Below are 19,114 nucleotides of genomic sequence, written 5' to 3'. Positions count from 1 at the left end.
TCCATCAGACCAGACAAAGTTTCCCTCATGTAGTCGATCATTAAGTCCAATCCAGGAAGCTCTGGGAATGTAAGCTTGAGGATGAAAACAAAACAAAACCATAAACACAGTCATATTCAAATCCCATCTACTACATGAAGCTACTAAGAGATGTACGTAAAGAGCGAACACGTTCATGAAAACCAGTTAATTCCCAAGACTCACGCTTGCCTCAGAAAATAATCTGATTAATGATGAATAACATGACTGAGTGAGAAATGAGAAGAAGAAGAAGAAGAAGAAGAAGAAGAGGAAGAAGAAGAAGAAGCCTTTATTTGTCACATGCACACTCTAGCACAGTAAAATGTGTCCTCTGAACTTAACCCTCTGAAGCAGTGAAAACACACACACACACACACACACACACACACACACACACACACACATGCAGCAGTGGACATCTATACTACAGCACCCGGGGAGCAGTTGGGGGTTTAGGGGCCTTGCTAAAGGGCTCTTCAGCCCAAGGCTGCTCCCATGTTAACCAAACCACATGTCTTTGGACTGTGGGAGAAACTGGAGCACCTGGAGGAAACCCACACAGACACAGGGAGAACATGCAAACTCCACACAGAAAGACCCCGTCAGCCACTGGGCTAGAACCCAGAATCTTCTTGCTGTGAGGTGACAGTGCTAACCACTACACCACTGTGCCGCCCAGCATGAGCAGCTGTCTGTCACTCACCTGTTATGAATCTGACTGTCTCCTGGTTGTGGACGCTGGCCAGGTGTCCGTTCTGGGAGCTGCAATAGTTTTCAGCATCCTGCCACATTTTATCTGATTCACTGCTGAAGTGATAGCAGTAATCCCCGTAGAGATGATATCCCTTATCACAGTGAAATTCTGCAGCCAGAGAAACCGGGATAATATACGACAAAGAGAGACAAGAGAGAAGGATGAAGACTTTGTTTACGAAATACAGTATTCAGTATAAATTAGTTACTTTAGTAAATGTTACAGTTTCAATGAAACATTTTCCTTCATTATTTAACTTTCATATTATTGATTTACAATATTACTGTGCGATTATTATGTATTTTATACAATAAAGCATTACAGTGGGAAAAGAGAGCGAGAGAGAGAGAGATTTCAGTTTATATTGTGGTTTATGAGAATTCTCTCCCCCTCTCTCTCTCTCAAACACACACACACACACACGAACACAGCCTTGTGTTAGTTCAGGTGTTTTTACTCACAATAAATCATGTGTAAACTCTAAACATTAATCTGGAGCTGATTTTATAACTGATGCCTCAGAAAAAACCCTGAGGATGATGTGTTTTTGCTCATCTACAGCTTTTTAAATTCTATAACAATGAAAGTTTCACTGTTTATAAAGTTATGATGGATCCATGAGACTTTCTCAGATTTCATGATTAAAAATCATCCCTCCTGTTAAAGTTAGAAGTGTGTGATGTTTTAGTGTGAATAATCAGTGTGTTCTTACCTGCAGAAGAGAGAGAGAATGTGGAAGAGAGAATCATAAAACTCAGACAGATTTCCATCTCCCTCCTCGCTGTACACGATGTGTTCACCTCCACTCACCCAGAGAGACTGAGAGAAGTGTGTCCCCTTACTCAGCCCATACAGAGAGAGAGAGAGAGAGAGAGAGAGAGACCAATCACACTCACTGTTACCTTATTAGAAAGATGAGAGGAAATCATCACACAGCCTCAAGAACAAATCAGACGAGGAATCTTTCACTTTCTCCATATATATCAAAATAACATCAGCACTGATGAACAGAGCTCCTCCTCCCAGCTCTGAGGTGTGTGACTGATGAACAGAGCTCCTCCTCCCGGCTCTGAGCTGTGTGACTGATGAACAGAGCTCCTCCTTCCGGCTCTGAGGTGTTTGACTGATGAACAGAGCTCCTCCTCCCGGCTCTGAAGTGTGTGACTGATGAACAGAGCTCCTCCTCCCGGCTCTGAGCTGTGTGACTGATGAGAGTCAACCACATCACACACTGATTTCAGAGAGAGGAAGCACTCGGCTCTCATACAGCATTAATTCCTGACAGCTGCACAGAGCAGATACACACACTGATAAACCACTGCAGCGCATTACAACTACATCAGCTAAACACACACACACGTAATATATATGTTTTTTCATTTAATATTTTATTATATATAACAAATAAAATTATGTTGGCATGCATAAATTTGATGATGTACGTGTATAAACTCATGATTGATGATCTTTGTGTTCCTGAGAATAGAATCTTTATTGTTATCGTACAGGTACAGTCACATTTGGGTTGCAGTACAAAAAAAAAGTCCTAAAGTGTCCAGAATTAGAAATAAAAATATGGATGTATATAATGATGAGAATGTGGGCTGTAGAATGGTACAGCAGCTTATAGAGGTAGTCAGGGGCAGGTGAAAGGGCAATAGTGCAGTATCAGCTTGTGCAATATTGATTTATTCCTTGTCCATGATTGAGATTTTAAAATCTGGAGATAAATGATATAATCAGCCTGAACTGATGGCCGATTCATGAGCTTGGGAATCGCTTGCCGGTGTCATGTCCTATTCAGACTCCCGGCAGAATCAGACTGCTCTTCATGTGTGTTACAGAATCCATATAATGGAGCTGCATATTTCCTCCAGTTTCTGTTGAGAACATGCTACATGAGAAAAAGGACACTATGAGGCCTGCATGCATGTGAAGGGAAGTTGGATTCTGAACAGCGCACTCACAAAGTCTTCAGGTCATTAGATGCATTTACTTTCACTGTGAGGCTCTTTGTTGGGATGTTTTGCATTATTCTGGTGGTTACTGTGGAGGACAATTAAAAATGAACTGCAATCTACCAAGAGAAGAGAAACAGCAGAAATCAGGTCCATCTGCATGTGCACATGAAGGGGAGTCAGATTCTGCAGGGAGTCAGAATTCAGCACAACACAGGCACGAAAACAGCAAAAATAAATCTCTTTCAAATTCACATCACCATTAACATTATTCATTAGATTTGACACGTCACTGTCGGCCCATTTCATCTTTTAGTGCCACATTTTGGTCTTTTTTTCTCTTTCAGCTGAAGACTCTTTTTGGTGACATTCCAAATAATTATAATTAACTGGGCTCCTGAGGGCCGCAACAGAAAAGTATTTGCCCCATCATCTGGAGGTCACTAGTTCAGATCCTGATGATGTCATAGCCATCCATGGCTGGAAGCCCAAGAGTTCTGTGCTCTCAGGGAGGGAGGGGTGGTGTACTCTCTGACCCCTGTCTATTACAGTGACAATAGCTAATTAAAGCCGCAAGCGGCCTTGACGGGCCCTCGCGCCAGCGGCCAAGGGGGGCGGGGGCATGCGTCCCCGCGAAAGACCTTCCACAGCTTCTTCGGCAAGAGACATCACTCCCACAATGGCGACAAAGCACAGAATTGGACACATGGCAACAATAGGGTCGCGCACTGTACGGTGCTCGGGGCCTAATAATAATAATAATAATAATAGTCCTTCAAAAACAATAGGGTCCCGCACTGAACGGTGCTCGGGCCCTAATAATAATAATAATAACTAGAAACTATATGCCAAGCAGGCACCTTAATGCGAGAGGCAAAAATCACAACACGTTAGGGGGCGCTATAGAGGCCCTGAGGCCCGCCTGGATCTGGGCTTCTGGTTCTCAGTAGCGGTGGCAGTCTAAGAAAAAGGAGCCAAATTTCGTGCGTTGGCGACCATGGCAAGCGCCCCAATAAGGGTCTTGTAAAGAGTTTGCTTGCCAAGTTTGACAAATCAGAAGCTGCAATATCATTTTTGCCATAACCAGCACCCCCAGGGGCGAAAGTGCACAAAATCTGGCGTATATGTCAGGTGAGCTATGAAGAGTTTGCGTATGAAGTTTGATGACAATTGAGTAAATAGAAGATGAGATATAGATTTTTGAAGAATAAATTTTTTGGATTTTCCCATGTCAGTAGGTGGCGCTAAGCTGTACATGAGCGATTAGGAGTTGGAAAAATAAGTGTCTACAACAGCAACGTACTATCACAAGGAAGTGGTGTGAAGGAAAAGCATTATGGAATTATTAACCAAAAACCCGTATTGGAGCAATTGCGTCGGCCAAAAACAGCGCCCCCCATGGACGAAAATTCCCAAAATGTGGTATACATGACATGGGAGGTAGTAAGAGGGTGGCCGTGAAGTTTGACCAAATTTGAGGAAAGATTGGATTTTTTGCCCAATAATAGCGCCCCCAGTGGTGAAATATCACAGAAATTGGGTACCATGTCAGAAGCCCAATGAGTGATTTGCGTGTGAAGTATGAGCAGTTTTGAGCAATCAGAAGATTTGTTATGAATTTTTAAGGATGTAAAATGTTGCATCGAAAATTGATCGACGTATAACTTCTGAACGGTTTATCCTACGTGAAAGGTATTTAGTAACTTTTGTCAGCCATGTCTGTAGATGATGGGTATCAATTTTGGTGACACTCCTATGAACGGTCTAGGAGGAGTTGCGCCGTCTTCGCGGCCATGCATTTCGCACAAAAGTGAAATTACCTCACTTCCTGTTGGGCGTGGCTAATGCATTGGCATTACATTTTTGTCCGGCTTAGTGAGATACATATGCGTACCAAATGGCATGCCACTACTACAAACTACATGGCACCCAGGCACCTTAATGCGGGAGGCCAAAATCACAACGACTTAGGGGGAGCTAAAGAGGCCCTGAGCCCCGGCCAAGTTTGGGCTTCTGGTTCTAAGTAGCGGTGCCAATTCTCGGAACTGCTGCCAAATTTCGTGCGTTTTCGCCCATGGCAAGCGCCCCGAAAATGGCCCAACAGCGGAGAAAAATAAAGAAGAAGAAGAAGACGGAAGAAGAAGAAGAAGAGAAGAAAGAAGAAGAAGAATAGTGAACTCTTACAAGAACAATAGGGCCTTCGCCCATTAGGGCTCGGGCCCTAATTATGGGCATCTGTGAGCTCGTGCTCATGGGCGGAGACTGTTTTCCTCTGAGCGTGTTACTCCACCCCCTAATGTTACATCAGCAGCCACATAAAAAAAATGCAGTCGGTTGGTGTCACGTTCCTTGGAGGACACGCATGAGAGTCTTTGCTGTCCCTGATTGGTAGCTGTCATGTGATAGAGGAGACCTGTCTGGTGGGTGGGAATTGACCATGACCCCCCCCACTACATCATCTGAACTCACACACACACACACACACACACACACACACACACACACACTTATCTAATATTTAATCAGGTATTATGTTAAACATTAAATATTTAGTATTTTAAGTATTACACTATTATAACATTATTATTACATGATTTCAACAATTTCTAGACATTTTACTGAAGTTTTTTTTTCCTGAGCATTATTACACATAGACAGATTTGCATATTAAAAAATCCCTTTATTTTCACTGAGATATAATTTTTACAGTGCGTACACACACAAACACACACACACACACACACACACACACACACACACACACACTGATTAATATTATGAATAATAAAAATCGATTTTAGTTTGATTATTTATTACAATTTTCCATCCACTAGATGGCAGTAAAACACTTCCAAACTGACATTGTGTTTCATGAAATGCATTTTTCTCTGAACTGACCTGCTGAGGGCGCTGTTAGAATGTTGCTGGATGATGATGATGAGAGGTGAAATGAAGAACATTGATTATCTTATAACAATGGCAACTGTAAAGGGTGGGGTATATTAGGCAGTGGCAGTGCGAGCTATATACGGCACCCTGGCAAACATACACCCCTCCCCCATCAATCCCCACCCACTAATTGTTTTTTTTTCTAAAACAAAAATTATTTGAAAAACAAATTTTAAAAAATCATCCAAATGCTTTTTTGTTTGTTTGTTTTCTTTCTTTCTTTTGCCACAAAAATTGTGATTGATAGATGACTGGGTCAGATCATCTCCACAATGGCAGGTCTTGTGGGGTGTTCCCAGTATGCAGTGGTGAGTCTCTCCCAAAAGGGGTCCAAAGAAGGAAAACTGGTGAACTGGTGAGAGGGTCATGGGCACCCAAAGCTCACTGATGCGTGAGGGGAGCGAAGGCTAGACCTTCTAGTCCCATCACACAGAAGAGCTCCTGTAACACAACCTGCTGAAAAAGTTCCTGCTGGCTGTGATAGAATGGAGTCAGAACACACAGTGCATTGCAGCTTGCTGTGTTTGGGGCTGTGTAGCTGCAGACTGGTCAGAGTGCCCATACTGACCCTTGTCCACTGCCAAAAGACCTACAACTGGGACATAAGCATCAGAACTGGACCAAAGAGGAAAGGAAGAAGGTGGCCTGGTCTGATCAATCACGTTTTCTTTTATATCATGTGGATGGCCAGGTGTATGTGTTTCGCTTACCTGGGGAAGAGATGGCACCAGGATGCACTATGGGAAGAAGGCAAGCCGGAGGAGGCAGTGTGATGCTCTGGGCAATGTTCTGCTGGGAAACCTTGGGTCCTCGCATTCATGTAGATTACCATGTACCATCTCCATACCTGGGCGTCATGGTGGTGTAGTGGTTATCACTGTCACCTCACAACAAGAAGGTTCTGGGTTTGAGCCCAGTGGCTGATGGGGGTCTTTCTGTGTGGAGTTTGCATGTTCTCCCTGTGTCTGTGTGGGTTTCCTCCGGGTGCTCCGGTTTCCCCCACAGTCCAAAGACATGCAGGTTAGGATAGTTGGTGGCTTTAAATTGACCGTAGGTGTGAATGTGAGTGTGAATGTTTGTGTCTCTGTGTGTCACCCTGTGACGACTTGGCGACTTGTCCAGGGTGAACCCCGCCTCTCACCCATAGTCAGCTGGGATAGGCTCCAGATTGCCTGCGACCCTGAAGGACAGGATAAGTGGCTACAGATCATGGATGGATGGATAATAATAATAATAATCCAGCAGCATCCTAACAGCGCCCTCACCAGGTCAGTTCAGTACAAAACACATTTCACTCAACAGTAATCTCAGGTTGGAAGCGTTTTACTGCCATCTCGTGGATGGAAAATTTGTCATGTTGTATGTGTGTGTGTGTGTGTGTGTGTGTGTGTGTCCATGTGTGTGAATTGTGAGTGAGTGAATGAATGAAGCTGAAAAGTGATAGTCTTAAAAATAAAGTGTGTGTGAACATCATCTCCTGCCTGCTGTGCTTCAGGACTCCACCTACATTAGGGCGAACTAGTATTTTTTTAATGATTTTCTGGTGGGAAATCAGTAAAATTACAAGTAAAATATCGTCTTTTCCCCAACATGTTCAACTGGTAACAATCAGCTCTAGATGTCACCAGAAGTGTACACACACACACACACACACACACACACACACACACACACACAAACTGTGCAGAAGCCTTTGGCATGTGTAACGAAATGCTGTAGAACAAAGACATCTTCAAAGATAAGTTTTTGTGAAAGTCTTGCAGAACCAGCCACAATTCTTCTGGAGTTGTTTTACTTTCACACTTGTTTCTTATTCTTGCAGAAAATTCAGCAGCCTTCATTTTTTTTCATGAAAATTATCTTTTCTGTAATCTGCTGCTTTCTTTACTGACATTCAATCATTTTTTAAGATGAAGAACAACAACAACTTAATTTATCACACATACACTCAAGCACAGTGAACTTCCTCTCTGCATTTAACCCATCTGAAGCAGTGAACACACACACACACACACACACACAAACGTGAGCAATGAGCACACACACACTCACACCCAGAGCAGTGGGCAGCTATGCTGCAGCGCCCGGGGAGCAGTTGGGGGTCCGGGGCCTTGCTCAAGGGGACTTCAGCTCAAGGCTGCTCCATGTTAACCAAACCGCATGTCTTTGGACTGTGGGGGAAACCGGAGCACCCGGAGGAAACCCACACAGACACGGGGAGAACATACAAACTCCACACAGAACGACCCCCGTCAGCCACTGGGCTCGAACCCAGAACCTTCTTGCTGTGAGGTGTGCTGTGAGGCACCACCATGACACCCTTCTGTAACATTTAATCATTTAATTTTGTGTCAGAAAACTAATGTTTGAAATCTAAAATGCTTTTGTACTGACTGGATCATGCAGAGGTCATAAAATAAAAATCTATCACAAAGATTTCATGAAAAAATAGGATGCCTAAAAGTTTTGTCCAGAACACACACTCTCTCTCTCTCTCTCTCTCTCTGTGTATATATACACACAGACATCGTCTCATCTTGTCTTCATCCGCTTATCCAGGGCCGGGTCACAGAGGCAGCAGTCTGAGCATGGAAGCCCAAACTTCCCTCTCCCCAGACACCTCGGCCAGCTCCTCGGGAAGAACACCGAGGCATTCCCAGGCCAGCTAAGAGATATAGTCCCTCCAGCGTGTCCTGGGTCTTCCCCGGGGCCTCCTCCCAGGGGGACATGCCTGGAACACCTCCCTTGGGAGGCATCCAGGAGGCATCTGAAAGAGATGCCTGAGCCACCTCAGCTGATTCCTCTCAATGTGGAGGAGCAGCGGCTCTACTCCGAGCTCCTCCCGAGTGACTGTGTTTCTCACCCTATCTCTAAGGGAGCACCCAGCCACCCTGCGAAGGAAACTCATTTCGGCCGCTTGTATCCGCGATCTTGTTCTTTCAGTCATTACCCAAAGCTTATGACCATAGATGACCAGAACCATAGCTTATAGACCATAGCTTATGACCAGAACGTAGATCGACTGGTAAATTGAGAGCTTTGCCTTTTGCCTCAGCTCCTTCTTCACCACAACGGACCGGTAAAGCGACCACATCACTGTGGAGGCTGTACCGATCCTCCTGTTGACCTCACACTCTGTCCTTCCCTCACTTGTGAACAAGATCCTGAGATACTTGTTAGGGTTTTGCTGGGATTCGAACCTGGTTCGCTGGTGTGATAATCCAGCAACCCCCCACTAGGCCACCAGGGGGATGACTCAAATGCAGAGGCATGAGGCAGAAGTAGAAAAGTATCAAAAAGTTTATTTAAGTCAAGTCAAGTTTATTTGTACAGCGCTTTTAACAATAAACATTGTCGCAAAGCAGCTTTACAGAATTTGAACGACTTAAAACATGAGCTAATTTTATCCCTAATCTATCCCCAATGAGCAAGCCTGTGGTGACGGTGGCAAGGAAAAACTCCCTCAGACGACATGAGGAAGAAACCTCGAGAGGAACCAGACTCAAAAGGGAACCCATCCTCATTTGGGCAACAACAGACAGCCTGACTATAATATTAAAAGTTTTAACAGGTATAACCCTCAACTGTCCTCATGGGGCCGTCCTTCACAGGAGTGGGGTGATAAAACTCCGACCAGACACAGGGCACCAGGATGGATCAAGCAGGTCCGAGGGGCAGAAGAGGCCAGCATCTCAATCCCAGGATCAACATGTAACTCAGAGGGACAGATGGGGGGGGGGAGAGAAAGAAAACACGTTGTTAGGTATGCCCTAAGAATGACAAGTATTAAATCTGTGTGGTAGGCTCGCAGAGACGAGAGTCTTTACATCAGGCATAACACACAATGGCATGTTAATATGGTAAAAAATATATCATGACCTGCTCTGGCTGGATGCTTGATTGGGTGATGGGAGCACACTCCTCAGCAATGATGAGATGCAGATGGGACCCTTAGGCCTGGCCAAGACAATTCAGTTACATTTCACCAGGTCTGGGAAATGCGACAGAATGTCTGACGGCCGATTCCCTGCAGGCTACGATAGCCAGTCGAGGTCCCCACTGTCTCCACCAAAAGATTTCCTGTTGACTCCATGTAACTCAGAGGGACAGATTTGGGGTGGGGGGAAGAGAAAGAAAACACAGGTGGTTAGGTATGCCCAATGTCACCTGAATAAGTAGGAACAGTATACATATTGCACCGAGTACAAGCAGGGACTCCGGCAACTAACTATGACAGCATAACTAAAAGGAGAGAGCCAGAAGGTAACACAGGCATGAGGGAGCCCTGGGACATAAAGCAGCCAGCCACTACACCGTCAACAAACTCGAGTGAGCAAGCGAGTGGGGACTGACAGCATCCATACATCCCAGTTTACCAAAACACTCTATGTCTGAGGACCCTCCAGATCTACTCCTTTACCTCATAAACACCATTAACAAAAGGCTTGACTAAACAGATATGTTTTCAGCCTAGACTTAAATGCTGAGACTGTGTCTGATTCCCGAACATTACTTGGAAGGCTGTTCCATAACTGTGGGGCTTTGTAAGAAAAGGCTCTGCCCCCTGATGTAGCCTTCACTATACGAGGTACCAGCAGATAGCCTGCACCTTTTGATCTAAGTAGGCGTGGCGGGTCATAGAGGACCAGAAGTTCACTCAGGTACTGTGGTGCGAGACCATTTAGTGCTTTAAAGGTCAATAGTAGTATTTTATAATCAATACGAAATTTGATTGGGAGCCAATGCAGTGTGGATAAGACAGGCGTGATGTGGTCATATTTTCTAGTTCTAGTAAGGACTCTTGCTGCGGCATTTTGAACTAACTGGAGCTTGTTTATGCACTTATTGGAACATCCAGACAGTAAGGCATTACAATAATCCAACCTGGAGGTAACGAAAGCATGGACTAGTTTTTCTGCATCATGCAATGACATTAAATTTCTTATCTTTGCAATATTTCTGAGATGAAAGAAAGCTATCCGGGTGATGTTATCAATGTGAGTTTCGAATGAAAGACTGGGGTCAATAATCACTCCGAGGTCTTTTACTGCTGCACGTGAAGAAACAGAAAGGCCATCCAGAGTTACTGTGTAATCAGAAAACTTACTTCTAGCTGTATGTGGTCCTAGCACAAGTACTTCAGTCTTGTCAGAGTTAAGCAGAAGGAAATTTATAAGCATCCAGTGTCTAATGTCCTTAACACATTCCTCAATTTTGTTAAGCTGGTGTCTCTCATCAGGTTTTGCAGAGACATACAACTGTGTGTCATCAGCATAACAGTGGAAACTAATACAATGTTTACGAATAATATCGCCCAGAGGTAACATATATAGAGAAAAAAGCAGTGGACCCAAGACAGAACCTTGTGGAACACCAAACTTTACCTCGGTATGTCTAGAAATATCACCATTTATATCAACATACTGATAACAATCAGTTAGATAAGACCTGAGCCAGGAGAGGGCCATTCCCTTAACTCCCACAACATTTTCTAGTCTATCCAGAAGAATGGAATGATCAATGGTATCAAATGCTGCACTAAGGTCAAGCAACACAAGTAGCGAGACACAGCCCTGATCAGACGCCAACAGTAGGTCGTTTACTACTTTAACCAGTGCTGTCTCTGTGCTATGATGAGGTCTAAATCCTGACTGATACACCTCATGGATGTTATTCCTATGTAAATATGAGCATAACTGCTGTGCCACAGCTTTTTCAAGGATCTTGGAGATAAAGGGGAGGTTTGATATTGGCCGATAATTGGACAGCTGACAGGGATCAAGGTCAGGTTTTTTAATCAGGGGTTTGATAACTGCTAGTTTAAAGGATTTGGGTACATAGCCAATCATAAGAGAAGCATTTATTATTTTTAGAAGCGGTTCAATTACTCCAGGCATTATCTGTTTGAATAGATGTGTCAGTAAGGGATCTAGTATGCAAGTTGAGGCTTTTGATGTAGAGATTAATGAAAGTAATTCAGTTTCTTTTAGGGGAGTAAAACATTCTAACTGATGATCTGATACAGTTATATTGTTAACTACAAGGTCACTTTCATTGTCTAACCTTAAATTAGTAGTTTGAATTTTTTGTCGGGTATTCTCAATTTTGTCATTAAAAAAATTCATGAAGTCGTTGCTACTACATACTGCAGGTGTGCATGTGTTGATAGTGGACTTATTCCTGGTTAATTTTGCTACAGTATTAAATAGGAATCTAGGATTATTTTTGTTATCTTCTATTAGGGAGGAGAAATATGTTGATCTCGCAGCACTAAGAGCTTTTCTATACTTCAGGAAGCTCTCCTTCCAAGCTAATTTGAACACTACCAATTTTGTTTGATGCCATTAACGTTCCAATTTTCGAGTGGTCTGTTTTAATGTGCGAGTGTCATCATTATACCAGGGTGCTAATTTTTTGTCTCTGACCATTTTCCTTTTTAGAGGAGCTACATTATCTAAAGTATGGCGGAATGTTGACTCTAAGCATTCAGTTGCCTGATCAAGTTCTGCAGGGGCTGACAGTGACCCAATCAAAGTTGACAGCTCTGGGAGATCATTTATAAAGCTCTGTGCAGTAGTTGACGTGAAAGTACGTTTAATACAGTAGCGTGGTGAGGTGCATATATTATTACTCAGACATATTTTGAATGAGATGAGACAATGATCTGAGATAACTTCAGACTGTGGAAGTATGACTATATTGTCTACGTTTAATCTGAATGTTAGTATTAGATCAAGGGTGTGACCACCATTATGGGTCGGTCCTATGACATTCTGCTTAATCCCGACTGAATCTAAGATGGACACAAACGCTGTTTTTAAAGGGTCTTCTGGGTTATCAAAGTGAATATTAAAATCTCCGACAACTAAAGCTTTGTCTAAGGAAATAACCAAATCTGAGATAAAATCTGCAAATTCAGAAAGAAACTCAGAATATGGCCCCGGGGGCCTGTAAATAATAAGCAATGGAATTAACTGGGTAGACTTATTTTTCGAGGCTACATACATTATATGAGTATGAAGAACTTCAAATGTATTAAATTTATAACCAGGTTTGTGTGTTACACCTAGATAATCGTTATAAATATTTACAATATATACAGTCCAAAAAGAAATAATCCAAAACGCTCAGAAGATGAAGGGAAAAATAAAAAAATATCCAAAAGTTCAAAGTCAAAACAAAAGCCAAAAAAACAGAAAAGAAAAGGCAAAAATACCAACGCTCAGAAGATCCAAAAAACAGTAAATACTAAGTCCAAAAAGTCCAAAAAGAAAAGCAAAGTGCAAAACCAAAAAGACAAAGGCAAGGAACACAGTACAGAGGTAACTGGAGCTAAACATAACAGCACAAAGACTCCGTGACAAGAGGACTGAACTCAGGGGTATAAATACACAAACTAATTAAGGACAGGGCGGGGCAGGAAACAGGCAATAAGACAAACACAAAACACTGAACACAGTGGCGACCTCTAGAGGCCAAAACAAACATGATCAAACAAAGGAAATAACAGTGGCCTCTAGAGGCCAAAACAGTCCCAGTCCTAACAATACTTAAACTCCTCTACTTGAGACAGGACTTCTCCACCAACCTGGAGAGGGCAAGCCACTCTTTTCTGGTCGAGAACCATGGCCTCAGACTTGGAGGTGCCGATTCTCATCCCAGCCACTTCACACTTGGCTGCAAACCACCCCAGTGCATGCAGAAGGTCTGGGTTTGAAGAAGCCAACAGGACAACATCATCCGCAAAAAGCAGAGATGAAATCTTGTGGTTCCCAAACAGGATTCCTTACGGCCCCTGGCTGTGCCGAGAAATTCTGTCCATAAAACTTATGAACAGAACCAGTGACAAAGGGCAGCCCTACTGGAGTCCAACATGCACTGGGAACATGTCTGACTTACTGCCGGCAATGCAAACCAGACTCCTGCTCAGTTCATACAGGGACCAGACAGCCCTTAGCAAAGAGCCCCAAACCCCATACTCCCGAAGCACCCCCCACAGAATACCACAAGAGACATGGTCGAATGCCTTCTCCAGATCCACAAAGCACATGTGGAGTGGTTGGGCAAATTCCCATGAACCCTCGAGCACCCTATGAAGGGTATAGAGCTGGTCCAGTGTTCCACGACCAGGACGAAAATGCATTGTTCCTCCTGGAGCCGAGGTTCGACTATTAGCCAAATTCTCCTCTCCAGTACCCTGGAGTAAACCTTCCCTGGGAGGCTGAGAAGTATGATTCCCCTATAATTGGAGCACACTCTCCGGTCCCCTTTCTTAAAAAGAGGGACCAGCACCCCAGTCTGCCACTCCAGAGGCACTGTCCCCGACCGCCATGTGATGTTGCAGAGGTGTGTCAGCCAAGACAGCCCCACAACATCCAGAGACTTGAGATACTCAGGATGGATCTCATCCACCCCCGGTGCCTTGCCACCAAGGAGCTTGCAAACCACCTCAGTGACTTCGGCTTGGATAATGGACAAGTCCACCTCTGAGTCATCAGGCTCTGCCTCCTCAATGGAAGACATGATGGTGGGATTGAGGAGATCCTCAAAGTATTCCTTCCACCGCCTGACAATGTCCCCAGTCGAGGTCAACAGCTCCCCACCTGTACTCTAAGCAGTGTTGGCAGAGTACTGCTTCCCCCTCCTGAGGTGCCGGACGGTTTGCCAGAATTTCTTTGAGGCTGACCAACAGTCCTTCTCTATGGCCTCCCCAAACTCCTCCCAGTTCCAAGTTTTTGCCTCCGCAACTGCCCGAGCTGTGGCACGCCTGGCCTGCCGATACCCGTCAGCTGCCTCAGGAGTCCCGGAGGTCAACATGGCCCGATAGGACTCCTTCTTCAGTTTGACAGCATCCCTTACTTCCGGTGTCCACCACTGGGTTCGGGGATTGCCGCCACGACAGGCACCGGAGACTTTGCGCCACAGCTCCAAACAGCTGCATCTACAATGGAGGTAGAGAACATGGTCCACTCAGACTCAATGTCCCCCGCCTCCCTTGGAAGCTGCGAGAAGCTCTCCCGGAGGTGGGAGTTAAAGACCTCCCCGGCAGAGTGCTCAGCCAGACGTTTCCAGCAGACCCTCACCATACGCTTGGGCCTGTCAGGTCTGTCCGGCTTCCTCCTCCGTCAGCGGATCCAACTCACCACCAGGTGGTGATCAGTTGACAGCTCAGCCCCTCTCTTCACCCGAGTGTCCAAGACATAGGGCCGGAGATCAGATGAAACAACAAAGTTAATCATCGACCTCCGACCTAAGGTGTCCTGGTGCCACGTGCACTTATGGACACCCCTATGCTCGAACATGGTGTTCGTTATGGACAAACCGTGACTAGCACAGAAGTCCAATAACAAAACACCACTTGGTTTCAGATCGGGGAGGCCGTTCCTCCCAACCACGCCCCACCAGGTGTCACTGTCATCGCCCACATGAGCATTGAAGTCCCCCAGTAGAACAATGGAGTCACCAGTCTGATCACCTCTCAGTACCTCTCCCAGGGACTCCAAAAAGGCCGGATACGCTATACTGCTATTCGGCCCGTAGGCACAAACAACAGAAGGAGCCCTCTCCCCAATCCGAAGGCGCAGAGAGGCGACCCTCTCGTTCACTGGGGTAAACTCCAACACATGGCGGCTGAGCTGGGGAGCTATAAGCAAGCCCACACCAGCCCGCCGCTACTCACCATGGGCGACTCCAGAGAAGTGGAGAGTCCAGCCCCTCTCGAGGAGCTGGGTTCCAGAACCCAAGCTGTGCATGCAGGTGAGCCCGACTATCTCTAGCCGGTACCTCTCAACCTCCCGCACAAGCTCAGGCTCTTTCCCCCCCAGCGAAGTGACATTCCATGTCCCAACAGCTAGCCGCTGTGTTCGGGGATCAGGTCGTCGAGGGCCCTGCCTTTGACTGCTGCCCAATCCACACTGCACCACACACACAGACATACTTGCTTTATTTATGTTTACACCGAGGGTGTGGGAGAAACGATATTTCAATCCTGTCTGTCCTGTCCATATGGCAGAATTTACAATCAAGTTCACTTGACTTCACTTGACTTGAAAAGCACCAGTGATGATCAGCATCTTGTTTTCAGTGGCAATCTTCTTCCAGAGTGTGAACAGGTTCTTTGAGTTTCATCATCAGTCTTACCTGCAGTGTCTCAGCTCCGCCCAGGATTTAATCCACAGGTGTCAGCAGCACGTGCGGGAATCACCGGGTTGTAGCAAAATGTTTGGGAAAAGATGGATGGTCAGAAAGGTAGGGGAGGGGGACATGTTTCTTTGATGTAGATTTTATTCATTTATCTCGTCTCGTCTTCTTCCGCTTATCCGGGACCGGGTCGCGGAGGCAGCAGTCTAAGCATGGAAGCCCAAACTTCCCTTTCCCCAGACACCTCAGCCAGCTCCTCGGGAAGAACACCAAGGCGTTCCCAGGCCAGCCGAGAGACATAGTCCCTCCAGTGTGTCCTGGGTCTTCCCCGGGGCCTCCTCCCAGGGAGGCGTCCAGGAGGCATCCGAAAAAGATGCCCGAGCCACCTCAGCTGGTTCCTCTCGATGTGGAGGAGCAGCGGCTCTACTCCGAGCTCCTCCCGAGTGACTGTGCTTCTCACCCTATCTCTAAGGGAGCACCCAGCCACCCCGCGAAGGAAACTCATTTCAGCCGCTTGTATCCGCGATCTTGTTCTTTCTGTCATTACCCAAAGCTCATGACCATAGGTGAGAGTCGGAACGTAGATCGACCGGTAAATTGAGAGCTTCGCCTTTTGGCTCAGCTCCTTCTTCACCACGACAGACCGGTAAAGCGACCGCATCACTGCGGAGGCTGCACCGATCCACCTGTCGATCTCACGCTCCATCCTTCCCTCACTCGTGAACAAGATCCCGAGATACTTAAACTCCTCCACTTGAGGCAGGACTTCTCCACCAACCTGGAGAGGGCAAGCCACCCTTTTCTGGTCGAGAACCATGGCCTCGGACTTGGAGGTGCTGATTCTCATCCCAGCCGCTTCACACTCGACTGCAAACCACCCCAGTGCATGCTGAAGGTCCTGGTTTGAAGAAGCCAACAGGACAACATCATCCACAAAAAGCAGAGATGAAATCCTGTGGTTCCCAAACAGGATTCCTTCCGACCCCTGGCTGCACCTAGAAATTCTGTCCATAAAAATTATGAACAGAACCGGTGACAAAGGGCAGCCCTGCCAGAGTCCAACATGCACTGGGAACAGGTCTGACTTACTGCCGGCAATGCGAACCAGACTCCTGCTCCGTTCGTACAGGGACCGGACAGCCCTTAGCAAAGAGCCCCGAACCCCATACTCCCGAAGCACCCCCCACAGAATACCACGGGGGACACGGTCAAATGCCTTCTCCAGATCCACAAAGCACATGTGGACTGGTTGGGCAAACTCCCATGAACCCTCGAGCACCCTATGAAGGGTATAGAGCTGGTCCAGTGTTCCGTGACCAGGACGAAAACCGCATTGTTCCTCCTGGATCCGAGGTTCGACTATTGGTCGAATTCTCCTCTCCAGTACCCTGGAGTAAACTTTCCCTGGGAGGCTGAGAAGTGTGATTCCCCTATAATTGGAGCACACTCTCCGGTCCCCTTTCTTAAAAAGAGGGACCACCACCCCAGTCTGCCACTCCAGAGGCACTGTCCCCGACCACCACGCGATGTTGCAGAGGCGTGTCAACCAAGACAGCCCCACAACATCCAGAGACTTGAGATACTCAGGGTGTATCTCATCCACCCCCGGTGCCTTGCCACCGAGGAGCTTGCAAACCACCTCAGTGACTTCGGCTTGGGTAATGGACGAGTCCACCTCTGAGTCATCAGCCTCAGTCTCCTCAGTGGAAGACATGATGGTGGGATTGAGGAGATCCTCAAAGTATTCCTTCCACCGCCCGACAATGTCCCCAGTCGAGGTCAACAGCTCCCCACCCGCACTGTAAACAGTGTTGGCAGAGTACTGCTTCCCCCTCCTGAGGCGCCAGACGCTATGCCAGAATTTCTTCGAGGCCGACCGATAGTCCTTCTCCATGGCCTCCCCGAACTCCTCCCAGTTCCGAGTTTTTGCCTCCGCAACTGCCCGAGCTGCAGCACGCCTGGCCTGCCGATACCCGTCGGTTGCCTCAGGAGTCCGGGAGGTCAACATGGCCCGATAGGACTCCCTCTTCAGCTTGACGGCATCCCTTACTTCCGGTGTCCACCACCGGGTTTGGGGATTGCCGCCACGACAGGCACCGGAGACCTTGCGGCCACAGCTCCGAACAGCTGTGTCCACAATGGAGGTAGAGAACATGGTCCACTCAGACTCAATGTCCCCCGCCTCCCTCAGAAGCTGGGAAAAGCTCTCCCGGAGGTGGGAGTTAAAGACCTCCCCAACAGAGTGCTCGGCCAGACGTTCCCAGCAGACCCTCACCATACGTTTGGGCCTGCCAGGTCTGTCCAGCTTCCTCCTCCGCCAGCAGATCCAACTCACCACCAGGTGGTGATCAGTTGACAGCTCAGCCCCTCTCTTCACCTGAGTGTACAAGACATAGGCCCGGAGATCAGATGAAACGACTACAAAGTCGATCATCGACCTCCGACCTAAGGTGTCCTGGTGCCACGTGCACTTATGGAGACCCCTATGCTCAAACATGGTGTTCGTTATGGACAAACCATGACTAGCACAGAAGTCCAATAACAAAACACCACTCGGGTTCAGATCGGGGAGGCCGTTCCTCCCAACCACGCCCCTCCAGGTGTCACTGTCGTCACCCACGTGAGCATTGAAGTCCCCCAGTAGCACAATGGAGTCCCCAGTCTGAGCACCCCTCAGTACCTCTCCCACGGACTCCAAGAAGGCCGGATACTCTATACTGCTATTTGGCCCGTAGGCACAAACAACAGCAAGAGCCCTCTCCCCAATCCGAAGGCGCAGAGAGGCGACCCTCTCGTTCACTGGGGTAAACTCCAACACATTGCGGCTGAGCTGGGGAGCTATAAGCAAGCCCACACCAGCCCGCCACCGCTCACCACAGGCGACTCCAGAGAAGTGGAAAGTCCAGCCCCTCTCGAGGAGCTGGGTTCCAGAGCCCAAGCTGTGCGTGGAGGTGAGCCCGACTATCTCTAGCCGGTACCTCTCAACCTCCCGCACAAGCTCAGGCTCTTTCCCCCCAGCAAAGTGACATTCCATGTCCCAACAGCCAGCCGCTGTGTCCAGGGATCAGGTCGTCGAGGCCCCTGCCTTCGACTGCCACCCAATCCACACTGCACCAAACCCCTACTGCTACCTCTGTGGGTGGTGAACCCACAGGAGGTCGGGCCCATGTCACCTCTTCGGGCTGAGCCCGGCCGGGCCCCATGGGCAAAGGCCCGGCCACCAAGCACTCGCATATGAGCCCCAACCCTGGGCCTGGCTCCAGGGTGGGGCCCTGGCTGCGTCCTACCGGGC

General features: G+C 47.1%; 1 protein-coding gene across 1 annotated transcript in view; it reads right to left on the bottom strand.

Moving 5' to 3' along the window:
- Positions 1 to 19,114, bottom strand: part of LOC132869646 (deleted in malignant brain tumors 1 protein-like) — a 364,570-nt gene that overhangs the window by 35,816 nt on the left and 309,640 nt on the right. The window lies entirely within an intron of this gene.

This window comes from Neoarius graeffei, chromosome 21 (assembly GCF_027579695.1).
Source record: "Neoarius graeffei isolate fNeoGra1 chromosome 21, fNeoGra1.pri, whole genome shotgun sequence".
Lineage (NCBI taxonomy): Eukaryota > Metazoa > Chordata > Actinopteri > Siluriformes > Ariidae > Neoarius > Neoarius graeffei.
The sequence above is the reverse complement of the archived record's forward strand: the minus strand, read 5'-3'. Positions and strand labels throughout refer to the sequence as shown.